Source organism: Oncorhynchus gorbuscha, linkage group LG12 (assembly GCF_021184085.1).
Source record: "Oncorhynchus gorbuscha isolate QuinsamMale2020 ecotype Even-year linkage group LG12, OgorEven_v1.0, whole genome shotgun sequence".
In the NCBI taxonomy this organism is placed as follows: Eukaryota; Metazoa; Chordata; class Actinopteri; order Salmoniformes; family Salmonidae; genus Oncorhynchus; species Oncorhynchus gorbuscha.
The window spans coordinates 25,210,419-25,235,373 of NC_060184.1; the positions used below are offsets into that span (position 1 = coordinate 25,210,419).

At 42.5% G+C, this 24,955-nt stretch overlaps 1 long non-coding RNA gene across 1 annotated transcript; it reads right to left on the reverse strand.

Moving 5' to 3' along the window:
* Nucleotides 1–1,175: 1,175 nt before the first annotated feature.
* Nucleotides 1,176–6,971, reverse strand: LOC123990764. Its single transcript, XR_006830711.1, has 2 exons — nucleotides 5,650–6,971; nucleotides 1,176–2,084 (listed from the first exon to the last, which is right to left on the reverse strand). It is a non-coding gene; the product is annotated as an uncharacterized LOC123990764 (long non-coding RNA).
* Nucleotides 6,972–24,955: the final 17,984 nt, after the last annotated feature.

Here is a 24,955-nt window from a genome sequence, read left to right on the forward strand (position 1 = left end):
TGAAGATAAAAATCCAAAAAGCAAAACATTATAACCTTTTGTTCCTCCATAAGAGGGAGGAAATGGCAAGGACAGACATGATACACATCGCCTGCTACTTACTAAGTGATTCTTCATGTCCAATTATAGCATTCTAGTCAGCTCAGCTCTGCTATGACTGGCAGATAAAGATCACCTCGCAATTCTATTCCTGTAAAACTGGGGGGAAAGTAGTGCTTTTGAACATACAGTATAAATTAGAGTGGGATACTTATAGCAGAGACTTTGCAGAATAACATTAGTGTATTTGGCAGAGATACAATATGCCTGGTAGAATCTATCATTATACATGGTTTTTTGTTTAAGCAGGATTCTTCAGAGCCTTTACCAAAAGTTGAGTAGTGAAAGTAATGAGCGGTGTGATATTATGGTAAAGGACACGAAAGCTCACCCAGAAGAGTTCAGTACTGGCAAAATATGTTTCGCTTTTTGCTTATCTCAATTTAATTCACTCGACTTCTGCAATATCGGATTTTGGGGCAACAACATCAGTAATGTATTGGTGAGGCAGGCAGCCCAGCGGTTAAGAACTTTGGGACAGTAACCGAAAGGTTGCTGGTTTGAATCCCCAAACCGACTCGGTGAAGAAAATCTGCCGATGTTCCCTTGTGCAAGGCACTTAACCCTTAATTTATCTAAAATGTAACAAATGTGCTTCTTCTCACCTTCCAGGATGTTATGATTGGGCCAAGCCTGACCATCCAACTACTGTTAAAACACCAGCAGGCCCTTTTCCAGCGTGGCTCTGAGGGGCTTACTGGATGAATTCTACCACTTGTGGGAAATTGATAGCACCAGTTACCCTGCACAACAGCAATAAGCCAGGACTAATTTGTTCCTGTGGTCTCTGGTCTAGACTGGCTCCTCCGTCACTGGAATCCACTCTAAACAGATGAAACCTCGAGAATCCCATAATTTACCCAAAGGTGCCCAGCCGTGCAGTAGGGAGGGATAGCTTGGTGCCTTTTATCTAGTACTACCAGACATTGACATATTGATTAGATGGAATAAGCAGCATTGGAGATTGCTACTGTGCTCTAAGTGCCCCTTATATATTTTTGAATGCTTCCACAAATCCATCAGTTTTCACCACCGCTGTTATTCACAGACCATAAATAATAGACATGGAATCAGGCTGAGGAACACACAGATAAAAAACATTTTATTCTATTCATGTGTAGTATGTGTAGTAGGAGGACATATTGACAGTTAGTGGTGTTATTCTAGGTGCAAATAACTTAAAACTCATTAAAAAAATTACCATATTAATATACAGTGAATGTATAACAGATTTGAATATTTCCTTGAAAATAGTCTTATCTGTCTATCCCAAGTGAAAGTGAAACCCGAAATTCCGAAAACGAAATTCCTTTGTTGTTAAAGTTCATTGGTCGCGTACACAGATTTGCAGATGTTATCGCAGGTGCAGCAAAATACTTGTTACAAGAGGGAAGTGTGTAGACATGCAATCCTCCAGTGCCGGAAGAAAGCCTTTTCCCAAAGGACATGTCCTCAAGCTGGCTTCTTCCAGCTCCACAGTTTCATCATCCACATTCCACATCTAACTCCTGTTTACATGGAAAAATCTGAGATTTGGACTGTTACTCCCCTGAAGTCTTCCATTATCCAGTTAGAAAAAAAGTGCTCTCAGTTTGCTTTGGTGCTTATAGCTCTCACAGCCCTGATGAAAAAAGTGCTCTCCGTTTGCATTGGTGCTTATAGCTCTCACAGCTCTGATGAAAAAAGTGCTCTCCGTTTGCATTGGTGCTTATAGCTCTCACAGCCCTGATGAAATAAGTGCTCTCCGTTTGCATTGGTGCTTATAGCTCTCACAGCCCTGATGAAAAAAGTGCTCTCCGTTTGCATTGGTGCTTATAGCTCTCACAGCTCTGATGAAAAAAGTGCTCTCCGTTTGCATTGGTGCTTATAGCTCTCACAGCCCTGATGAAATAAGTGCTCTCCGTTTGCATTGGTGCTTATAGCTCTCACAGCCCTGATGAAATAAGTGCTCTCCGTTTGCATTGGTGCTTATAGCTCTCACAGCCCTGATGAAAAAAGTCAAGTGAAGTGTAACTTAGTGCAACATCCTTGTAATTATCACCAACTTAGTGTGTATTTATCCAACTCCCTCAAAATGTAACTTCTTGCAATATAGTTTGCGTCTCAATTGACTTCAGCATCCAAAACTGTACAAAAATAATCAGAACTTTGGTACTTTCATTGAATTTATATTTGGTGTAAAACAGAGCAGTCAGGATTTCATGCAGTATTGTGCTGTTATTCCAGAAGCAGGAAATTATAATATAGCACGTTTTTTTTGCATGGGTTCAATGTTTATATTGTGTAAACAATAGAGGCAAAATACGTCATCTAGAGATTTGTTTTTAAAGTAATCTGTGAGAACAGTAGGGGAGACTGGGGTAAATTGAGCCATTGTTTACATTCAGCATCACTACGTCAAGGGAAATGTTGTATTCTTTCTAACAAAGACATCTACATAGTGTATATTTCAAAATGTGGTGTATCCCTGGACATAATCAGAATTCATGTAAACATATACAGTTTTGAAAATATTTCTTGTCCAAAAAAAGTGGTCTCTTGGCACAATTTTATCCGGGTATGGGGTAAATTGAGCATAGGAGCAGGGTAAGTTGAGCCGCCTCAGGGTAAGTTGGTGATGGTGCTGGTAGGTCAAAGTTTAATTATATTGTATGTCTTAAATGTAAGCCTACATTCAGATATAGATCTGTGCAATATCACGTACCTTTCCATTTCTTGACCAGTTGTCTGTGTCAGGGATGTTGGTTCAATGTGTCAACTTCTAGGCATGTTCTCTGCATTTCATATTTTTAGATAACCTTTATTTAACTAGGCAAGTCAGTTAAAAACTAATTCTAATTTACAATGACAGCCTACCTGGGAATGGTAGGTTAACTGCCTTGTTCACGGGCAGAACAACAAAATCCCCATCAGCTCGGAGATTCGATAGGGCAACTTTTCGGTTACTGGCTCAACACTCTAACTACTTGGCTAACTGCAGACCATTTGAAACTGCTAAGCACATGAAACCGGCCCTCGAGATTCTTGATATGTTTAGCAAGCTCAGACTCCATGTCATCATAGCCTCTCATTTGCACAGGTACAGTACCTTCAGAAACTATTCATACCCTTGACTTATTCCACATTTTATTGTGTTACAGCCTGAATTCAATATGGATTTAAAAAATAATCCTCTCACCCATCTACACACAGTACCACATAATGACAAATTGAAAATGTGTTTTTAGAAATCTGTGAAAATGTATCAAATGAAATACAGAAATATCTAATTTACATAATTATTTACACCCCTGAGTCACTGTATAAAAGCACCTTTGTTCCCTCCATCCTTACCAGTTCCCAGTCCCTGCCGCTGAAAAGCATCCCCAAAGCATGATACTGCCACCAACATGCTTTACGGTAGGGATGGTGTTAGACGGGTGATAAATGTGCTGTGCCTGGTTTTCTCCAGACATAGCGCTTTGCATTCAGGCCAAAGAGTACCATTTTGTCTCATCACATCACATAATCTTTTTCCTGATGATCTCAGTCTTTCATGTGCCTTTTTGCAAACTCCAGGCATGCTGTCATGTGCCTTTTTCTCAGGAGTGACTTCTGTCTGGCCACTCTCCCATAAAGCCCAGATTTGTGAGGTGCTGTAGAGACTGTTCAGTCTCCGAGTTCAGTTCAGTCTATCCCATCTCAGTGAAGGAACTCTGTAGTTGTGTTAGAGTGGTCATTGGGTTCTTGGTCACCTCCCTGACCAAGATCCTTCTTGCCCAATTGCTCAGTTTGGTCGGACGGACGGCTCTGGCTAGTTCCATATTTTTTCAATTTCCCAATGATGGAGACCACTGTGCTCTTAGAAAAGATCAACACTCTAGACATTGTTTTATAGTCTTCCCCAGATATATATGCCTCATCACAATTCTATCTCGGAGATCTACGGACAGTTCATCGTATAGTTTCAGCTCTGACATGTGGGACCTTATATAGACAATTGTGTTTCTTTCTAAATAATTTCCAAACAGTTGAATCGGCCACAGATGGACTCCAATCAATTTGTAGTGACATCTCAAGGATGATCAAAGGAAATGGGATGCTCCTGAGCTCATTTAGGAGTGTCATAGGAAAGGGGTGTGAATACTTATATAAATGAGATATTTCTGTATTTCATTTTAAATACATTTGCTAAAATTTCAAAAAATATGTTTTCACTTTGACATTATGAGGTATTGTGTGTAGATGGGTGGTACTTTTTTTCAATCCATTTTGAAATCAGGCTGTAACACAACAACATGTGGAATAAGTCAAGGGGTATGAAAACTTTCTGATAGCACTGTACATGTAAGTTTATTTTTTTGTCAACGTACCTCTTCAGTGTCATTCAGTCTATTTTTTCCCTTGCTGCTGCTCGAATGGGACTCATTCCTTTCTCTATTTCCTTGGCTGCTCTCTAAAGAAGGGGGCTGGACCCCTGTTTAAAAAAAAAAACATTTGTACTGCATGTATACACAGGGTGTGATGATGTCTTCTCTGTAACAATGACAATGCACTATCTTGAGTTCAAATGCATGACACATAGCAAAACAAACTGCATATTATGCAGAAAACGTATGTATGTTATCATCATTTGTATGGGGTATGGTGGCCATTGGCTCAACTTACCCCATGGCAATTGGCTCAACTTAACTCAAGGCAAACATTTTGACTATATTAGCCCACACAGCTCCAAGGATGCACTGTCATGCTAGGTTTAGGAGCTCATATTGAAGCTTATAGAGACCCCAACTGATGTATAAAACAATCTTAAAATCTACTTTGGTTTAGATACAAGCGTCATGTTTTTTGGACCTACCTTGCTTACCACTTTTTCCATGTGGTTTCTTCCTTCAAACGACTCTATGATATGATGATCGCTTCCTAAATAATTGGTCACATGATTAATTTTGTTAATGGTTTCCTAGAAACAAGGAGTGGCTCAACTAACCCTTTGGCTCAACTAACCCCACTCTCCCCCACAGATGTAGGATCTTCAGTTGATCCTCCTGTTGGATAACTTTCCTGCAGTGCTGGAAATTTTAAACTTGTAGTGTATTTGAGGTTTAAAATGACTTCTGAAGTTTCTAATTTCCACTTCAAAATTTCTGTCTTGATTTTCACTTAGAAAAATGTATCAATGTCACGTCCTGACCTTAGTTCAATTTTTTATGTCTCTATTTTAGTTTGGTCAGGGCGTGAGTTGGGGTGGGCATTCTATTTGTTGTTCTATGTTTTTGTGTTTTTGTGTTTGGCCTGTTATGGTTCCCAATCAGAGGCAGCTGTTTATCATTGTCTCTGATTGAGAACCATACTTAGGCAGCCTGTTTTCCCACTATGATTTGTGGGTAGTTATTTTCTGTTTAGTGTTTTTGTTGCACCTTACAGAACTGTTCGTTTGTTGTTTTTGTTCAGTATTCATCTTTATTCAAATGATTATAAAAATAATAATATTCATTTCTTTCATTCAAATGATTATGAACCCAATACAAGCGCCATGCTCTACCAACTGAGCTACAGAAGGATACGTACCACGCTGCACTTTGGTCCTCTTTTCCTTCTCCCAACGACAATCGTTACAATCAACCCTGACAAAAAAAACAAATAATTGTAATCCACATAATAATTCACGTTTCTTGTTGCTGCAGGATTATTTTCCTGCTGTAGCAAACAGGCTTAAATTAAGGGTAAGGGATAAGTGGGGTGGATACCCAGTCAAGATCCTACATCTGTACATACTGTGAAATTAAAGCCGCAACAAGTGAAATCAGTTCCTAACAGAGTAGAAATTGCAGTTCAGAGTATTGTCATTTATATTTTCGGTTTGTACATTTATTTATGCATAAATTCATAATTGTGAACATCGGCAACAAAACCTGTTTTCATCCAATGTATCATCTTTATTTAGCCAGTGCTTTGTTACAAACCACAGGCTTCATGTTTCAAGTGATAATTATTCTCATTGTGAGATCATTTCTCACTGATAGACATCCATTACTCCCAGGGCTCAGGCATTATCTTGGTGGGGATGAGTCGGTGAACAGTGCCTAGAGGTATTCATCAGCAGTAGAGAGTGGAGACATCCAGACCAGTGTGGGTTAGCTACGACTCTAACTACCAGCTCCTACTAATAGGATCTGAGACCTGGAGCGGTTGGCTTCTCAGTGGTTCTGAGTCACGACAGCGACAGGAAGATGAACCTCAAGGCGTATCAACTCTCTGTGTTCCAAAGCCACAAAACCACCAAGCTCTCTGACAGTGCTTATAACCTTTAAACCATACAATGAGTTTAGGAAATAACTTAATAGGCTTTAAGAAGCTTAGAATGGTTATTTTGACAGAGTGATAACTCCCTTTAACTGTCGGTGCCCACTGAAGTGAAGGGAAAAGGAATAGCACAGATTCTACTCATAAATATGAAATTACTCTACTTCTCACATAACACAGAAGACTTGCAGGTATACAATTCTGTCTGCCTAAGATATGGATATATGGTACAATGTGAACTTAAAAATGAATCTGGGAGAACTGGAGGGTCTGGAGTTTACAACAGCTATGAAATGTAATGGGTAAAATAGTGACAACAAAGCTTTTATCACAGATATTGAGAGCAATATATCTAAAACCATTGATGTATTGCACATCCTTCACAGGGAGACCTAAGAGGGGGCCATTAAAGAAATGCTCATGAAGGAGGAAGAATGACAGTCACAAATTAAAATAAATGTATTCTGCATCCATCCTCCACTTGGTGAATGAGTGAATCGAGGCACAGATCTGGGGAAGGGTACCAAAAGATTTCTGCAGCATTGAAGGTCCCCAAGAACAGTGGCCTCCATCATTCTTAAATGGAAGAAGTTTGGAACCAAATCAAATCAAATCAAATCAAATCAAATCAAATCAAATTTATTTATATAGCCCTTCGTACATCAGCTGATATCTCAAAGTGCTGTACAGAAACCCAGCCTAAAACCCCAAACAGCAAACAATGCAGGTGTAAAAGCACGGTGGCTAGGAAAAACTCCCTAGAAAGGCCAAAACCTAGGAAGAAACCTAGAGAGGAACCGGGCTATGTGGGGTGGCCAGTCCTCTTCTGGCTGTGCCGGGTAGAGATTATAACAGAACATGACCAAGATGTTCAAATGTTCATAAATGACCAGCATGGTCAAATAATAATAAGGCAGAACAGTTGAAACTGGAGCAGCAGCACAGTCAGGTGGACTGGGGACAGCAAGGAGCCATCATGTCAGGTAGTCCTGGGGCACGGTCCTAGGGCTCAGGTCCTCCGAGAGAGAGAAAGAAAGAGAGAATTAGAGAGAGCATATGTGGGGTGGCCAGTCCTCTTCTGGCTGTGCCGGGTGGAGATTATAACAGAACGTGGCCAAGATGTTCAAATGTTCATAAATGACCAGCATGGTTGAATAATAGTAAGGCAGAACAGTTGAAACTGGAGCAGGAGCATGGCCAGGTGGACTGGGGACAGCAAGGAGTCCTCATGTCAGGTAGTCCTGGGACATGGTCCTAGGGCTCAGGCCAGTTGAAACTGGAGCAGCAGCATGGCCAGGTGGACTGGGGACAGCAAGGAGTCATCATGTCAGGTAGTCCTGGGGCATGGTCCTAGGGCTCAGGTCCTCCGAGAGAGAGAAAGAAAGAGAGAAGGAGAGAATTAGAGAACGCACACTTAGATTCACACAGGACACCTGAATAGGACAGGAGAAGTACTCCAGATAAACAAACTGACCCTAGCCCCCCGACACATAAACTACTGCAGCATAAATACTGGAGGCTGAGACAGGAGGGGTCAGGAGACACTGTGGCCCCATCCGAGGACACCCCGGACAGGGCCAAACAGGAAGGATATAACCCCACCCACTTTGCCAAAGCACAGCCCCCACACCACTAGAGGGAAATCTTCAACCACCAACTTACCATCCTGAGACAAGGCCGAGTATAGCCCACAAAGATCTCCGACACGGTACAACCCAAGGGGGGGGACCCAGACAGGCCGACCACAACAGTGAATCAACCCACCCAGGTGACGCACCCCCCCAGGGACGGCACGAGAGAGCCCCAGCAAGCCAGTGACTCAGCCCCCGTAACAGGGTTAGAGGCAAAGAATCCCAGTGAAAAGAGGGGAACCGGCCAGGCAGAGACAGCAAGGGCGGTTCGTTGCTCCAGAGCCTTTCCGTTCACCTTCCCACTCCTGGGCCAGACTACACTCAATCATATGACCCACTGAAGAGATGAGTCTTCAGTAAAGACTTAAAGGTTGAGATCGAGTTTGCGTCTCTGACATGGGTAGGCAGACCGTTCCATAAAAATGGAGCTCTATAGGAGAAAGCCCTGCCTCCAGCTGTTTGCTTAGAAATTCTAGGGACAATTAGGCCTGCGTCTTGTGACCGTAGCGTACGTGTAGGTATGTACGGCAGGACCAAATCAGAGAGGTAGGTAGGAGCAAGCCCATGTAATGCTTTGTAGGTTAGCAGTAAAACCTTGAAATCAGCCCTTGCTTTGACAGGAAGCCAGTGTAGAGAGGCTAGCACTGGAGTAATATGATCAATTTTTTTGGTTCTAGTCAGGATTCTAGCAGCCGTATTTAGCACTAACTGAAGTTTATTTAGTGCTTTATCTGGGTAGCCGGAAAATAGAGCATTGCAGTAGTCTAACCTAGAAGTGACAAAAGCATGGATTAATTTTTCTGCATCATTTTTGGACAGAAAGTTTCTGATTTTTGCAATGTTACGTAGATGGAAAAAAGCTGTCCTCGAAATGGTCTTGATATGTTCTTCAAAAGAGAGATCAGGGTCCAGAGTAACGCCGAGGTCCTTCACAGTTTTATTTGAGACGACTGTACAACCATTAAGATTAATTGTCAGATTCAACAGAAGATCTCTTTGTTTCTTGGGACCTAGAACAAGCATCTCTGTTTTATCCGAGTTTAATAGTAGAAAGTTTGCAGCCATCCACTTCCTTATGTCTGAAACACATGCTTCTAGCGAGGGCAATTTTGGGGCTTCACCATGTTTCATTGAAATGTACAGCTGTGTGTCATCCGCATAGCAGTGAAAGTTTACATTATGTTTTCGAATAACATCCCCAAGAGGTAAAATATATAGTGAAAACAATAGTGGTCCTAAAACAGAACCTTGAGGAACACCGAAATGTACAGTTGATTTGTCAGAGGACAAACCATTCACAGAGACAAACTGATATCTTTCCGACAGATAAGACCTAAACCAGGCCAGAACATGTCCGTGTAGACCAATTTGGGTTTCCAATCTCTCCAAAAGAATGTGGTGATCGATGGTATCAAAAGCAGCACTAAGGTCTAGGAGCACGAGGACAGATGCAGAGCCTCGGTCCGATGCCATCAAAATGTCATTTACCACCTTCACAAGTGCCGTCTCAGTGCTATGATGGGGTCTAAAACCAGACTGAAGCATTTCGTATACATTGTTTGTCTTCAGGAAGGCAGTGAGTTGCTGCGCAACAGCCTTCTCTAAAATCTTTGAGAGGAATGGAAGATTCGATATAGGCCGATAGTTTTTTATATTTTCTGGGTCAGTCTTGGTGGTTCTACAACCACCAAGACTCTTCCTAGAACTGGCTGCCCAGCCAAAATGAGCAATCGGGGGAGAAGGACCTTGGCCAGGGAGGTGACCAAGAACCTGATGGTGACTCAAACAGAGCTCCAGAGTTCCTCTGTGGAGATGGGAGAACCTTCCAGAAGGACAACCATCTATGCAGCACTCCACCAATCAGGCCTTTATGGTAGAGTGGCCAGACGGAATCCACTCCTCAGTAAAAGTCACATGACAGCCCTCTTGGAGTTTACCAAAAGGCACCTAAAGGATTCTCAGACAATGAGAAACAAGATTATCTGGTCTGATGAAAACAAGAATGAACTCTTTGGCCTGAATTCCAAATGTCACATCTGGAGGAAACTTGGCACCATCCCTACGGTGAAGCATAGTGATTGCAGCTTCATGCTGTGTGACTTTTTTTCAGCTGCAGGGACAGGGAGACTATTTGTGAAGTTTCATCGCCTGGTCACATACAGTTGATGTGTTGTGCATTGAAGTCCATAAGTGAAGTCAAAAGGTGACAGGAGGAGACCGCATTGATGCGAGAATGAATACAATGTCGCTCCTATGAAGTGAACTGTCTTTATGGGTGACAGGGGTGTATTCATTCCACTGATTCTGTTGAAAAACATTTCTTAAATGGAAGCAAACATACTAAACTGGAATAAACATACCTGAATAAGTCCAATAGAAACTCTTGTTTGCATGAATACATCAGACCTATGAAATAACACATATGGAATCATATATTAACCAAAGAAGTGTTAAACTAATCCAAATATATTTTATATTTGAGATTCTTCAAAGTAACCACCCTTTGTCTTGATGACAGCTTTGCATACTCTTGGCATTCTCTCAACCAGCTTCATGAGGAATTATTTTCCAACAGTCTTGAAGTAGTTCCTGCATATGCTGAGCCCATGTTGGCTGCTTTTCCTTCACTCTGCAGTCCAACTCATCCCAAACAGCTCGATTGGTTTGAGGTCAGGTGATTGTAGAGGCCAGGTCATATGATGCAGCACTCCATCACTCTCCTTCTTGGTCAAATAGCCCTTACACAGCCTGGAATAGTGTTTTAGGTCAATCAAATCAAATCAAATGTATTTATGCAGCCCTTCGTACATCAGCTGATATACCACCATGCTTCACCGTAGGGATGGTGCCAGGTTTCCTCCAGAAGTGACGCTTAGCATTATGGCCTAAGAGTTCAATCTTGGTTTCATCACACCAGAGAATCATGTTTCTCATGGTCTGAGAGTCTTTAGGTGCCTTTTGTCAAACTCCAAGCAGGCTGTCAGGTGCCTTTTACTAAGGAGTGGCTTCCATCTGGTCACTCTACCATAAAGGCCTCACTGGTCACCCCCAAAGCCAATTCCTCCTTTGGCCGCCTCTCCTTCCAGTTCTCTGCTGCCAATGACTGGAACAAACTGCAAAAATCACTGAAGTTGGAGACACATATCTCCCTCGCTAGCTTTAAGCACCAGCTATCAGAGCAGCTCACAGATCACTGCACCTGTACATAGCCCATCTGTAAATAGCTCATCCAACTACCTCATCCCCATACTGTATTTATTTATTTATCTTGCTCCTTTGCATCCCAGTATCTCTACTTGCACATTCAGCTTCTGCACATCTATCACTCCAGTGTTTAATTGATATATTGTAATTACTTCGCCACCATGGTCTATTTATTGCCTTACCTCCCTTATCTTACCTCATTTGCACACACTCTATATAGACTTTTCTACTGTATTATTGACTGTATGTTTGTTTATTCCTGTCACGCCCTGACCATAGAGAGCCCTCGGGGATTGCAATAGGTCAGAGCGTGACTAGGGGGTGTTCTCGTTTTGATATTTATATGTTGGTGTGAGTATGGTTCCCAATTGGAAGCAGCTGATTATCATTGCCTCTAATTGGGTGTGGTCCTTTTCCCACCTGCGTTTGTGGGATATTGTTTTGTTTACAGTTAGTGCCTTAGTGCGCTCTGTACTGGACGTTCGTTGATTCTTTGTTGTTTTTGTGAAGTTTCACTTTGTAATAAAGTATGTGGAACTTTACTCACGGTGCGCCTTGGTCCGCTCCTTTCGACGAACGTGACAGAATATCCCACCACGCAAGGACCAAGCAGCGTGTCTGGGGGATAAAGGAGAGTTGGACATGGGAGGAAATCCTAGGAGGATGCGAAACCCTTCCTTGGAGGAGTCGCCAAGGAATATAGGAGGACAGCGACGATGCCGGGGTCCGCGGCCACAGATACCCCAAGATCTTTTTTGGGGGAAGCACATGGGGCTGTCGGTCGAGCCGAGGAGAGAGCCAGAGACTGTCGGGGAGTCAATGGAGCTGTTGGAGGAGAGGGAATGGAGAGATATGTTGGTTAGGTGTATTCTGCATGGCACTTGCCCTGAAGAGTGTGTCATCAGTCCGGTGCCATCTGTGCCGGCTCCACGCACCAGGCCTCCAGTACGCCTCCCCAGCCCGGCACGTCCTGTGCCGGTTCCCCGCACTCGAACTGAAGAGCATGTCATCAGTCCGGTGCCACCTGTGCTGGCTCCATGCACCAGGCCTCCAGTGCGCCTCTCCAACCCGGTATGTCCTGTGCCGGCTTCCTGCACTCGCCCTGAAGAGCGTGTCATTAGTCCGGTGCCACCTGTGCTGGCTCCACGCACAAGGCCTCCAGTGCGCCTCCCCAGCCCGGTACGTCCTGTGCCGGCTCCCCGCACTCGCCCTGAAGAATGTGTCATCAGTCCGGTGCCACCTGTGCCGGATCCACGCACCAGGCCTCCAGTGCGCCTCCCCAGCCCGGTACGTCCTGTGCCGGCTCCCCGCACTCGCCCTGAAGAGTGTGTCATCAAGGTCTACAGTCTTGTAACCAAGGTTATTTAAAAAATAATTATTTAACCTTTATTTAACTAGGCAAGACTGTTAAGAACAAATTATTATTTACAATGACGGCCTACCAAAGGCCAAAAGGCCTCCTGGGATTAAAAATATATATATAAATAAATATAGAACAAAACACACATAACAATGAAAGACAACACAACACCACACAAAGAGAGACAAAAACACATTATCGAAGCAACACAACATAACAATAACATGGTAGCAACACAACATGGTAGCAGCACAAATCATGGTTCAAACATTATTGGTACAGTCAACAGCACAAAGATCAAGAAGGTAGAGACAACAATACATCACACAAAGCAGCCACAACTGTCAGGTAGAGTGTCCATGATTGAGTCTTTGAATGAAGAGATTGAGATAAAACTGTCCAGTTTGAGTGTTTGTTGCAGCTCGTTCCGGTCGCTAGCTGCAGCGAACTGAAAGAGGAGTGGCCCAGGGATGTCTGTGCTTTGGGGACCTTTAACAGAATGTGACTGGCAGAACGGGTGTTGTATGTGGAGGATGAGGGCTGCAGTAGATATCTCAGACAGGGGGGAGTGAGGCCTAAAAGGGTTTTTATAAATAAGCATCAACCAGTGGGTCTTGCGACGGGTATACAGAGATGACCAGTTCACAGAGGAGTATAGAGTGCAGTGATGTGTCCTATAAGGAGCATTGGTGGCAAATCTGATGGCTGAATGGTAAAGAACATCTTGCCGCTCAAGAGCACCTGTACCTGCTGATCTATAAATTAGGTCTCCGTAATCTAGCATGGGTAGGATGGTCATCTGAATCAGGGGTAGTTTGGCAACAGGAGTGAAATAGGATGTCCAGGAAATTAATATCTGAGAAAAAAAGGTTGAAGACCTATTGGATGAAAGGCAGGGTCACATAGAAATAAAATAAATGATCCTGAAATTCAATTCCAGGGTTTGCTAGTCCATGCAAACTTCCAGTTTTATTGGTCACTAAAGATACCCAATGAGTTGGAACAATATTTCTTGACAAGAACATGCTGCTTGAGTTTAGCTCTGCACTACACTCACTGCTAGAAGGATAGTCTTATTAGGACTGAGCTAGTGCGTCTGGATAATGCAGGATACATCTTGAGTTTAACTGCTAGGTTGTTAATGTTTTATGGAGATGGTTCATTTGAAAGATAACCCTCTGAGACTGAGGCAATCATGGCTAGGCTCTATGTTTGAGATGTCTCTCATCTTAATTAATTTGCCCTGTGCGAAGAGAGTGTCTACTGTCTAAATGTTTTCTGAGAACATTAGGAGGTAAAGGCAAATACTGAATACTGAAGTGTGGCGTTCAGGAATATCAGGTTCTGTAAAAATTTTGACGGGTTTAACCATAACCCAGGATTAAGACATTGCAGTGAAAACAAATGCTCAATAGTCTTACCAAAAGTCAATTTTGTCCTAGGTCTATAGTCTTAATAATCTGAAACCAGCCCCACGTCTCTTGTTTTCCCTGGTTCCATATGGATGTTGTACAGTATCATAGTAGATAATTTACATTACATTTACATTTACATTTAAGTCATTTAGCAGACGCTCTTATCCAGAGCGACTTACAAATTGGTGCATTCACCTTATGACATCCAGTGGAACAACCACTTTACAATAGTGCATCTAAATATTTTAAGGGGGGGGTGAGAAGGATTACTTTATCCTATCCTAGGTATTCCTTAAAGAGGTGGGGTTTCAGGTGTCTCCGGAAGGTGGTGATTGACTCCGCTGTCCTGGCGTCGTGAGGGAGTTTGTTCCACCATTGGGGAGCCAGAGCAGCGAACAGTTTTGACTGAGCTGAGCGGGAACTGTACTTCCTCAGTGGTAGGGAGGCGAGCAGGCCAGAGGTGGATGAACGCAGTGCCCTTATTTGGGTGTAGGGCCTGATCAGAGCCTGGAGGTACTGAGGTGCCGTTCCCCTCACAGCTCCGTAGGCAAGCACCATGGTCTTGTAGCGGATGCGAGCTTCAACTGGAAGCCAGTGGAGAGAGCAGAGGAGCGGGGTGACGTGAGAGAACTTGGGAAGGTTGAACACTAGACGGGCTGCGGCGTTCTGGATGAGTTGTAGGGGTTTAATGGCACAGGCAGGGAGCCCAGCCAACAGCGAGTTGCAGTAATCCAGACGGGAGATGACAAGTGCCTGGATTAGGACCTGCGTCGCTTCCTGTGTGAGGCAGGGTCGTACTCTGCGGATGTTGTAGAGCATGAACCTACAGGAACGGGCCACCGCCTTGATGTTAGTTGAGAACGACAGTTTGTTGTCCAGGATCACGCCAAGGTTCTTAGCGCTCTGGGAGGAGGACACAATGGAGTTGTCAACCGTGATGGCGAGATCATGGAACGGGCAGTCCTTCCCCGGGAGGAAGAGCAGCTCCGTCTTGCCGAAGTTCAGCTTGAGGTGGTGATCCGTCATCCACACTGATATGTCTGCCAGACATGCAGAGATGCGATTCGCCACCTGGTCATCAGAAGGGGGAAAGGAGAAGATTAATTGTGTGTCGTCTGCATAGCAATGATAGGAGAGACCATGTGAGGTTATGACAGAGCCAAGTGACTTGGTGTATAGCGAGAATAGGAGAGGGCCTAGAACAGAGCCCTGGGGGACACCAGTGGTGAGAGCGCGTGGTGAGGAGACAGATTCTCGCCACGCCACCTGGTAGGAGCGACCTGTCAGGTAGGACGCAATCCAAGCGTGGGCCGCGCCGGAGATGCCCAACTCGGAGAGGGTGGAGAGGAGGATCTGATGGTTCACAGTATCGAAGGCAGCCGATAGGTCTAGAAGGATGAGAGCAGAGGAGAGAGAGTTAATAATAAAGTGAAATGTGGGGATAGAGTCTTTCAGAGGTCAGGGGTACAGGTGTCACACTGCCTCTGACATTCAAAGGGCAGCAGCATCCTGCCATGATGCTTAAAACGACTGCAGATCAAGGGGCTTTGAAAAGGCAGGGGTAGCAAGGTGGACAGATTAGGAGACATCTGAAAACGGTTCAACATTTGCAAACTAAAATGGCAGCATATGGAAGCCAAGACCTTTTCTATTCTAATGGCATGCCTCATGGAATGATAAATGACCACTGCGAAGAGACAGTTTCTAAACATCGGGGGCATGTGGACTAGATAAGATGTTGCGTTGTCGTGTTCACAGTATTCAAATGAAACCCTATGACTTTCGGAAACCCTGTGGCACATACTGGCATTGTAAATCTTTTGTGTGTTTCAAAGTGAGTATTTTCTGTACTGCTGGCTCCATGGAAAGTAAAAAATACCATATTATCGTCACTGTATGTGTTACACCATGTGATATTGTAAGACTGTCCTTGGATTGTTTGCATCAATGTTCTTTTGTCATCTTCCCCAGATAAGAGTAATTATGTTCATGATGGTACCAAAGAGGGATACCAAAGAGATGTGTATCTCCATTATCCAACTTAAACAACCAGAGTCCAGCTGTTGAGCAACTGGTCAGACAATTATCAATACTCACCAATACTCAACAGATACAGTAATGCAGTTTAGTGCCATAGCTTATGCCTTGATTTTCTCTGAAACCAATGTTCATTACCAATTATCTTCATCCCAGCAAACTGGGAACATTCCCAGAACATTAGCTAAGATTCCCATTAACCTGTAGTTAGGGTTTATTCTAACATTAGGATGATAACATCCCAAAAACATTCAAAGAACATTCAAAAAATATTTTTTCTTGTATATTTACTTTTTTAAATGAAATATCCTTGGAATGTTCTCCTAAAATGCACAGAACGTTCCCCCAAATTTCCCATTAGGTTTCCAGGTAATGTAATAACACAATGTACTAGTATTATTTTCTCAGCAAACCAAAATTGATTCTGTAAAAGTTCCCAGAACAGTTGTTAGGTTGTGGCAAATGTTCTCATAACACACAAACTATCTAGTTGTCCGGATGATTCTACAATGTTAAAAGAACATTCCCAGTACACATTTTTTATGTTCTTTAAAAGATCCCAAAACATTTCATTAGAGTGTGGGAACAGTGTATATACATTAGAGATAGATTCTGAAAAATATGATCAGTTCTGAAGACATTCAAACAATGTTTAAGTTAGGTTGCACAGGATATTCCCTTAATGTTGCAAAAATATTGTTGTGATATTCATGAAGGTTGCACAATTTCCAAATGAGTCCATTTTTATGACATTCATAGCATATTTGTTTTAGGTTTAACATAATATTCCATTGATGTTCAAGCAATATACATTATACAATGTCTTGGAGATCTTCAGAAAATGTAAATAATGTTTAGAAAGTGTTTTACCTAATATTACCATAACATTCCTCAGCATGCAAATTTGTAGCTCCTTAAAAAGCAATACAGTAATTCACATTTGAGGTCTTTAATGTGGGCCCACTACAAGTTGATATAGACAACTTCATTCATAGGACATTCACACAGCAACGAATCATACAAGTTCAACCATCTTTTTTGTCCTTTTATTTGACAATCTGCACATGCGGGGTTTGGCTCCCAAGTCAGGTTTTTGATCCCCTACACCACCAGGAAAGCACTCATTCAACCTCTTTTTTTCCAGTCTATAGCCATGGCAGTAGAGTCAATCAGGAATTCCATGCTTCCTTTGTTACAGAATATGTGGGTTCAACCTGCAATCTTTGGATCTGCAGCCAGAACATTAACCCTCTGCACCACCAGAGTTGTGGTACTATTTTGATTTTTCAGTCTCATACGGTCAATCAGGACACAGAGCACAATTTCTGAGATATTAAAATGATTGTCAACATATGAAGTGTACAAAATATGGTTGTGTTTGTATGATTAAATGCTGTGCAAATGTCCTATAAATTAAATAATGTGCAGATTGTCGACATTTGAAGTGTAAAAAAATGTGATTATGATGAAATGCTGTTCAAATGTGCTATGAAATTATGTGCCGATTGTCAACGTATGAAATGTAAAGAATATGGCTGTGTTAGTATTATTCAATTCTGTGTAAATGTCCTATGAATAAAATTATAATGCTGTGTATCTCTGTACATCAAATGCAAATGGCCATAAATCTGGAGAGAAACATATGCTTTAAAGAGAGACAAATTTGCAGGCTGAGAATGTTGTGGTAATATTAGGTAAAATTTCAATGTAACATCTTCAAAATGTTCTTTAACTGTTCCGAGGACCTTCAAAACAAGGTAAAATGTATATTGCGTGAACATCAATTCAATATTATGTTAAACCTAAAACAATTATGCCATGACTGTCATTAGAAATAGACTTATTTTGAAATTGTGGAACATTGCGCAACATTGTGGGAATGTTCTGTGCAACATATGTGAATATCACAAGAATATTCTTGCAACATCCCAAAGAACTTAGGCCAGCTGTTCTGTCAACATTCTTACAACATTAAAGGAATGTCCTGTTCAACCTAAATTAAACATTATATGAATGTCATCACAACTGAGCATATGTTGTGTTTTGGAAACCTATCTCTTATAATGTACAAAAGAAAGCAAAGGTAACTGAACTAAATGACTATTGCTCCGTAGCACTCACTTCTGTCATCATGAAGTGCTTTGAGAATAGTGAACCTCTTTGGGATAGGGGGCAGTATTTTGAGGTCCGGATGAAAAGCGTGTCCAAAGTAAACTGCTTGTTACTCAGGCCCAGAAGCTAGGATATGCATATAATTGGTAGGTTTGGATAGAAAACACTCTAAAGGTTCTAAAACTGTTAAAATAATGTCTGTGAGTATAACAGAGCTGATAAATCCGAGGACAAACCATCCCCCCCAACAATTCAGCCTATCACTGTATCCAATGAACAACAGCAAATGACCTTGTGAAGAAGCTGGAGGAAACAGGTACAAAAGTATCTATATCCACAGTAAAACGAGTCCTATATCGACATAACCTGAAAGGCCGCTCAGCAAGGAAGAACCACTGCTCCAAAACCGCCATTAAAAAGCCAGACTATGGTTTCCAACTGCACATGGGGACAAAGATTGTACTTTTTGGAGAAATGTCCTCTGATCTGATGAAAGAGAAATAGAACTGTTTGGCCATAATGAACATCGTTATGTTTGGAGGAAAAAGTGGGATACTTGCAAACCGAAGAATACCATCCCAACCTTGAAGAACGGGGGTGGCAGCATCATGTTGTGGGGAGGTGCTTTTCTGCTGGTGAACTTCACAAAATAGATGGCATCATGAGGGAGGAAAATTAGGTGGATATACTGTATTGAGGCAACATCTCAAGACATCAGTCAGGAAGTTAAAGCTTGGTCGTAAATGGGTCTTCGAAATGGACAATGGCCCCAAGCATACTTCCAAAGTTGTGGCAAAATGGCTTAAGGACAATAATAATAAATAATAATATATGCCATTTAGCAGACGCTTTTATCCAAAGCGACTTACAGTCATGTGTGCATACATTCTACGTATGGGTGGTCCCGGGGATCGAACCCACTACCCTGGCGTTACAAGCGCCCGGCTCGACCAACTGAGCTACAGAAGGACCACGAAGGACCAAGTCAAGGTATTGGAGTGGCCATCACAAAGCCCTGACCTCAATCCTGTAGAAAATCTGTGGGCAGAACTGAAAAAGTGTGTGTGAGCAAGGAGGCCTACAAACCTGACTCAGTTACACCAGCTCTGTCAAGAGGAATGGGTCAAAATCCTCCCAACTTATTGTGGGAAGCTTGTGGAAGGCTACCCGACACGTTTGACCCAAGTTAAACAAATGAAATGCAATGCTACCAAATACCTATTGAGTGTATGTATGTAAACTTCTGACCCAGTGGGAATGTGATGAAAGAAATAAAAGCTGAAATAAATAATTCTCTCAACTATTATTCTGACATTTCACATTCTTAAAATATAGTGGTGATCCTAACTGACCTAAGACAGGGAATTTTTACTAGGATTAAATGTCAGGAATTGTGAAAAACTGATTTGAAACATATTTGGCTAAGGTGTTGGCCCGTTCCTGTAGGTTCATGCTCTACAACATCCGCAGAGTACGACCCTGCCTCACACAGGAAGCGGCGCAGGTCCTAATCCAGGCACTTGTCATCTCCCGTCTGGATTACTGCAACTCGCTGTTGGCTGGGCTCCCTGCCTGTGCCATTAAACCCCTTCAACTCATCCAGAACGCCGCAGCCCGTCTGGTGTTCAACCTTCCCAAGTTCTCTCACGTCACCCCGCTCCTCCGTTCTCTCCACTGGCTTCCAGTTGAAGCTCGCATCTGCTACAAGACCATGGTGCTTGCCTACGGAGCTGTGAGGGGAACGGCACCTCAGTACCTCCAGGCTCTGATCAGGCCCTACACCCAAACAAGGGCACTGCGTTCATCCACCTCTGGCCTGCTCGCCTCCCTACCACTGAGGAAGTACAGCTCCCGCTCAGCCCAGTCAAAGCTGTTCGCTGCTCTGGCCCCCCAATGGTGGAACAAACTCCCTCACGACGCCAGGACAGCGGAGTCAATCACCACCTTCCGGAGACACCTGAAACCCCACCTCTTTAAGGAATACCTAGGATAGGATAAGTATCCCCCCTTTAAGATTTAGATGCACTATTGTAAAGTGACTGTTCCACTGGATCTCATAAGGTGAATGCACCAATTTGTAAGTCGCTCTGGATAAGAGCGTCTGCTAAATGACTTAAATGTAATGTAAATGTGTATGTAAACTTTCGACTTCAACTGTATCAATTAAACAATTGACAAAATATAAACGTATTAAGTTGAGAAAATGCAAATAAACAACACGAATTAGCAACTGTCAATACATTACTGATCCCTTGCCAGATCTGTATGTCATATTGTTCAGATTCATTCTACAGATACAGATGTAGGATCTTACTTTAATCACCCTGTTGCAGGAGAACTTTATGTGAAACTTGTAGTGCATTTGAGGTTTGTAATTTCCACATTTTCTCTTATCGAAAATGTATCAACCCCTACAAAGATGTCCATTATTAAAAATGTCCATTAATTATAATCCACAGAATTATTCACATTTCCTGTTGCTGCAGAATTATTTTCATGCTGTAGCAATCTGTCTCAAATTAAGATTTTACATCTGTCGGGGCAGCGGTTAAGTGTGACAATGTTGTGGGTGATATAGAACATTGCAGTTGGTATAGACTTTCAATGTTACAGGAGAATGATAATGAGATGTTTTGTAATAGAACACTATTATTCTTCACTATTATTCTGTGATCCTGAAGGCTAAACCTATTTCAAAATGAACAAGGAACATGCATTCTGCTTAGAAAGGAAAATGGCTCACCATGAAAAATGCTTATCCTCTCCACACACAGTATTAGTGGTAGGATTCATCAGGCCAATGGGATGTGTAACTCTCCCTTTACACCCCAAATCACTCCCCTTTGTCTCCTTAGATTGACATTAACATCAGATCTCCTGTAGTTAAAAGCCCACCTGAAAACAATAGCCATGGAAGGAGGGATTTGGTTGTAGTTAAAGCAGTAGTTCCTAAACTGTGGAGCATGCCCCCTATGGAGATGAACAATTACATTTATTATTATTGTTTTTGGACCATAAGACATGGCAAAATCTGTAGAATTTCAGGAAATTAGCTTTAAAGTGGCACTCCAGTCTCCTTTTCACTTCATTTAACACCTGCTTTACTTAAAGAACAGACTAAATATGTTCTGGGAATGTTCTTGCAAGATCAGGCGATTTTGTTTTCAACCTAATAGAAACATTGTAAAATCACTCGCAAAACTGGACAGTTTTTGTGTTTTGGGAACATATATTTTCTGATGTCCCCCCATTGTCCTCACAAGACTGTTCCCACAACCTAATGAAACATTCTGGGAACATTTAAATAACAGATTGAATGTGTTCTAGGAACCTTTTTGCAACATCAGGCAATTTTTAAAATCTAAATATTCTATAATCATCACCACGACTGGATAGTTTTAGTGTTATGAGAACATTTGCCACAACCTAACAAATCTTTTGGGAACTTTCACAGAACCATTTTTGGCCTGCCGGGGACATACCTGGAACACCTATTGATATGTGCCTTTTGTTAAAGGTTCCCAGAATATTGAATTATATTTTGGTAACAGTGTGGGTACATTACAAGAGATGGTTTCCCAAAACACAAAATATGCTCAGTTGTGATGACATTCATACAATGATTAAATTAGGTAGCAAAGGAAATTCCCTTAATGTTGTAAGAATAAAATAAGTCAGCTATGAAATTCATAGTGTATTTGTTTCAGGTTTAACAAAATATTGAATTGATGTTCCCGCAATATACATGTTTCATTTTCTTGGAGGTCCACAGAAAATGTCAGAAAATGTCAAGAGCATGTTATATTTAACTTAACCACAACATTGAATTGTTTCGTTCCGTAAATCAGATTAGAATGCATCCCCATGATCTTTCTCTCCAGATTTAATGGCAATTTGCATTTGATGACTGTATTGTAGGTGATATAGAGACACATCACATGTTAATTTCCTTTACAGGACATTTGAACAGCATTTAATTACACAAACACAACAAAAATGTTTTGCACTTTATATATTGACCTATCTTATGGAAGGGGAACCTAAATGTGTAAAGCCTAAACACCACAGGAGTTAAATCTGGTTTATCTCAAATAAGAGAAATGGCTTAATTTATACATTTAATATCAAGTTCACATCAAAAACGTAATGTTGGCAAAATTGTTTTGATTGTAAGTCAAAGAAGTAATTGAAGACACAGAATTGGAGGATACGTGAGAATGAAAAATATACTCTAATTGTTTGAAATCAGTGCACATAGCACACAAGCAGGAACATGAAATAGTTTATACAATGGAGCATTCAAAGACTGACATTAATTGATCAAAATGTAATTTGAGAATTCCGCTAAGGGCTTTTGTGCTCAGAGTGATTTAAAAGAAAGGGTAGAATACTGTTCAGTAATACAGCAATTTAAAATGATGCTGTATATACAGTTAAATAAACACCACAAAGGGACAAACAATTGAACACAAATAATTACAAGTATATATAATTAACTGAAAATGGAGAGTAACTGATCGGTGGCTCCATCAGAATGCCCAGCCCGTAAGGAGCAGAGGACGGGGCTGACTGAGGGACAGCCAGGCATAGGTGTGGAGGTCAAAGACAGAGAAACAACTGGGCACAGGTGTGGAGATCAGGAACAGAGGCCTAGCCGGGCACAGGTGTGGAGATCAGGAACAGAGGCCTAGCCGGGCACAGGTGTGGAGATCAGGAACAGAGGCCTAGCCGGGCACAGGTGTGGAGATCAGGAACAGAGGCCTAGCCGGGCACAGGTGTGGAGATCAAGAACAGAGGCCTAGCCGGGCACAGGTGTGGAGATCAGGAACAGAGGCCTATCCAAGCTCAGGTGTGGAGATCAGGAACAGAGGCCTAGCCGGGCACAGGTGTGGAGATCAGGAACAGAGGCCTAGCCGGGCACAGGTGTGGAGATCAAGAACAGAGGCCTAGCCGGGCACAGGTGTGGAGATCAGGAACAGAGGCCTATCCGAGCTCAGGTGTGGAGATCAGGAACAGAGGCCTAGCCGGGCACAGGTGTCGTGGGCACAGACAGAGGCCTAGCCGGGCACAGGTGTGGAGATCAAGAACAGAGGCCTAGCCGGGCACAGGTGTGGAGATCAAGAACAGAGGCCTAGCCGGGCACAGGTGTGGAGATCAGGAACAGAGGCCTATCCGAGCTCAGGTGTGGAGATCAGGAACAGAGGCCTAGCCGGGCACAGGTGTCGTGGGCACAGACAGAGGCCTAGCCGGGCACAGGTGTGGAGATCAAGAACAGAGGCCTAGCCGGGCACAGGTGTGGAGATCAGGAACAGAGGCCTATCCGAGCTCAGGTGTGGAGATCAGGAACAGAGGCCTAGCCGGGCACAGGTGTCGTGGGCACAGACAGAGGCCCACTGGGGCACAGGTGTGGCGATGATGAACAGAGACCTAGCAGGGCACAGGTGTCGTGGGCACAGACAGAGGCCCAGCCTGGCACAGGTGTCAAGGCCACAGAGTCCGTACAGGAGCTTAGGACTGATGCGGGTAGAGGTGTGGCCTGGATGCTGGATGATGGGACTCCTTCAAAGTAATCTGATTGGCAGCACATTTTTTTGCATCAGTCTTCATCGATGCCACCAAATACCCAGCACACCAAAGAGAATTTTCAACAACATACTTGAAGGTCTGCTTCCTCTTCAGGCTGAACTGCATCTCGTGTTGACCCAACAAGTGTGCTTTGTTGCTGGTTTGCCATCTCGGAAAGCTCTCTTACAGCTTATTTTTTTCAGTATATGCTGGTCAATCAGGAATTCCAGCCTTTTAGATATTTACTAACCCAGGGAAATACTTCACCCATCCTCTTTATATGCTGCTTACTTCTGGGCCCATGTTTACAAGGTATCCAAGACCATGAGGGCTGATCTTACAATCACTTTTGCTTTTCAGATCATGAAAAATAAGCAAGGGGGACCATACCGAGTGTCTCAAACTACGAATGATATTGATGTGTTGAACAGTAGTTTTTTACATAACGTTTTATTTTTTACAGTTAGTCTAAATTCTGCATTTCTGATTGGATTTATACATTTGGATGAAATAAAGACATCCTCTCTTTTAGTCGAGTAAAACCTGAGCCTCAAGTTAAAAAAATATCTGGACAGAAACATGGTTAAAGAATATTTTGAGCCTGCAATCGAGATTGTTAACCCTCTGTGCCAGGGAATAACTGTTGCGTTGTGGGTTTCCAGTCAAATATGATCAATCAGAACCCAATTTCTGAGTTATTAAAGGTCCCGCACAGTCATCCTATTTCTCAAATTTAAAAAAAAGTATTTGAATGGTCAAAACATCACCCACAGTATTTTCATGCTATTAAAATGCTCCGAATTTAAGACATTTGACTTTTTTTCTAATCTCTATTTATCAGGAAGGCTCTAAGAACAGTATGAGTGTGCGGGGTGCTTATATTCATTATATTCGCCCTTGTGGTCGTTTTCAGGTAACAAGGTAAACAATGAGCCACGTGTTATTCCAAGCCTAAATAGTATGCCTCAACCCATTTTCTTTGCAAAGTCCTCTCATGGTCAACACAGCTGGACTGTTGGATATCAGGCAGACAGCAGCAATACACAATTACATTTCTATTGTTTTGTAACTAATTACAGAATACAGTTCACTGATACACTTCTTTACAAGAATTAGTAAAGCCCAACTCACCCAACTCACCTGCATAGGCATAAGGGAATGCACAGTACATGAAAACAGCATACAATAAGTATACTGGACCATTTTTTGGTGACTCTGCATAGCCAAAATATTGATCAACATGAACA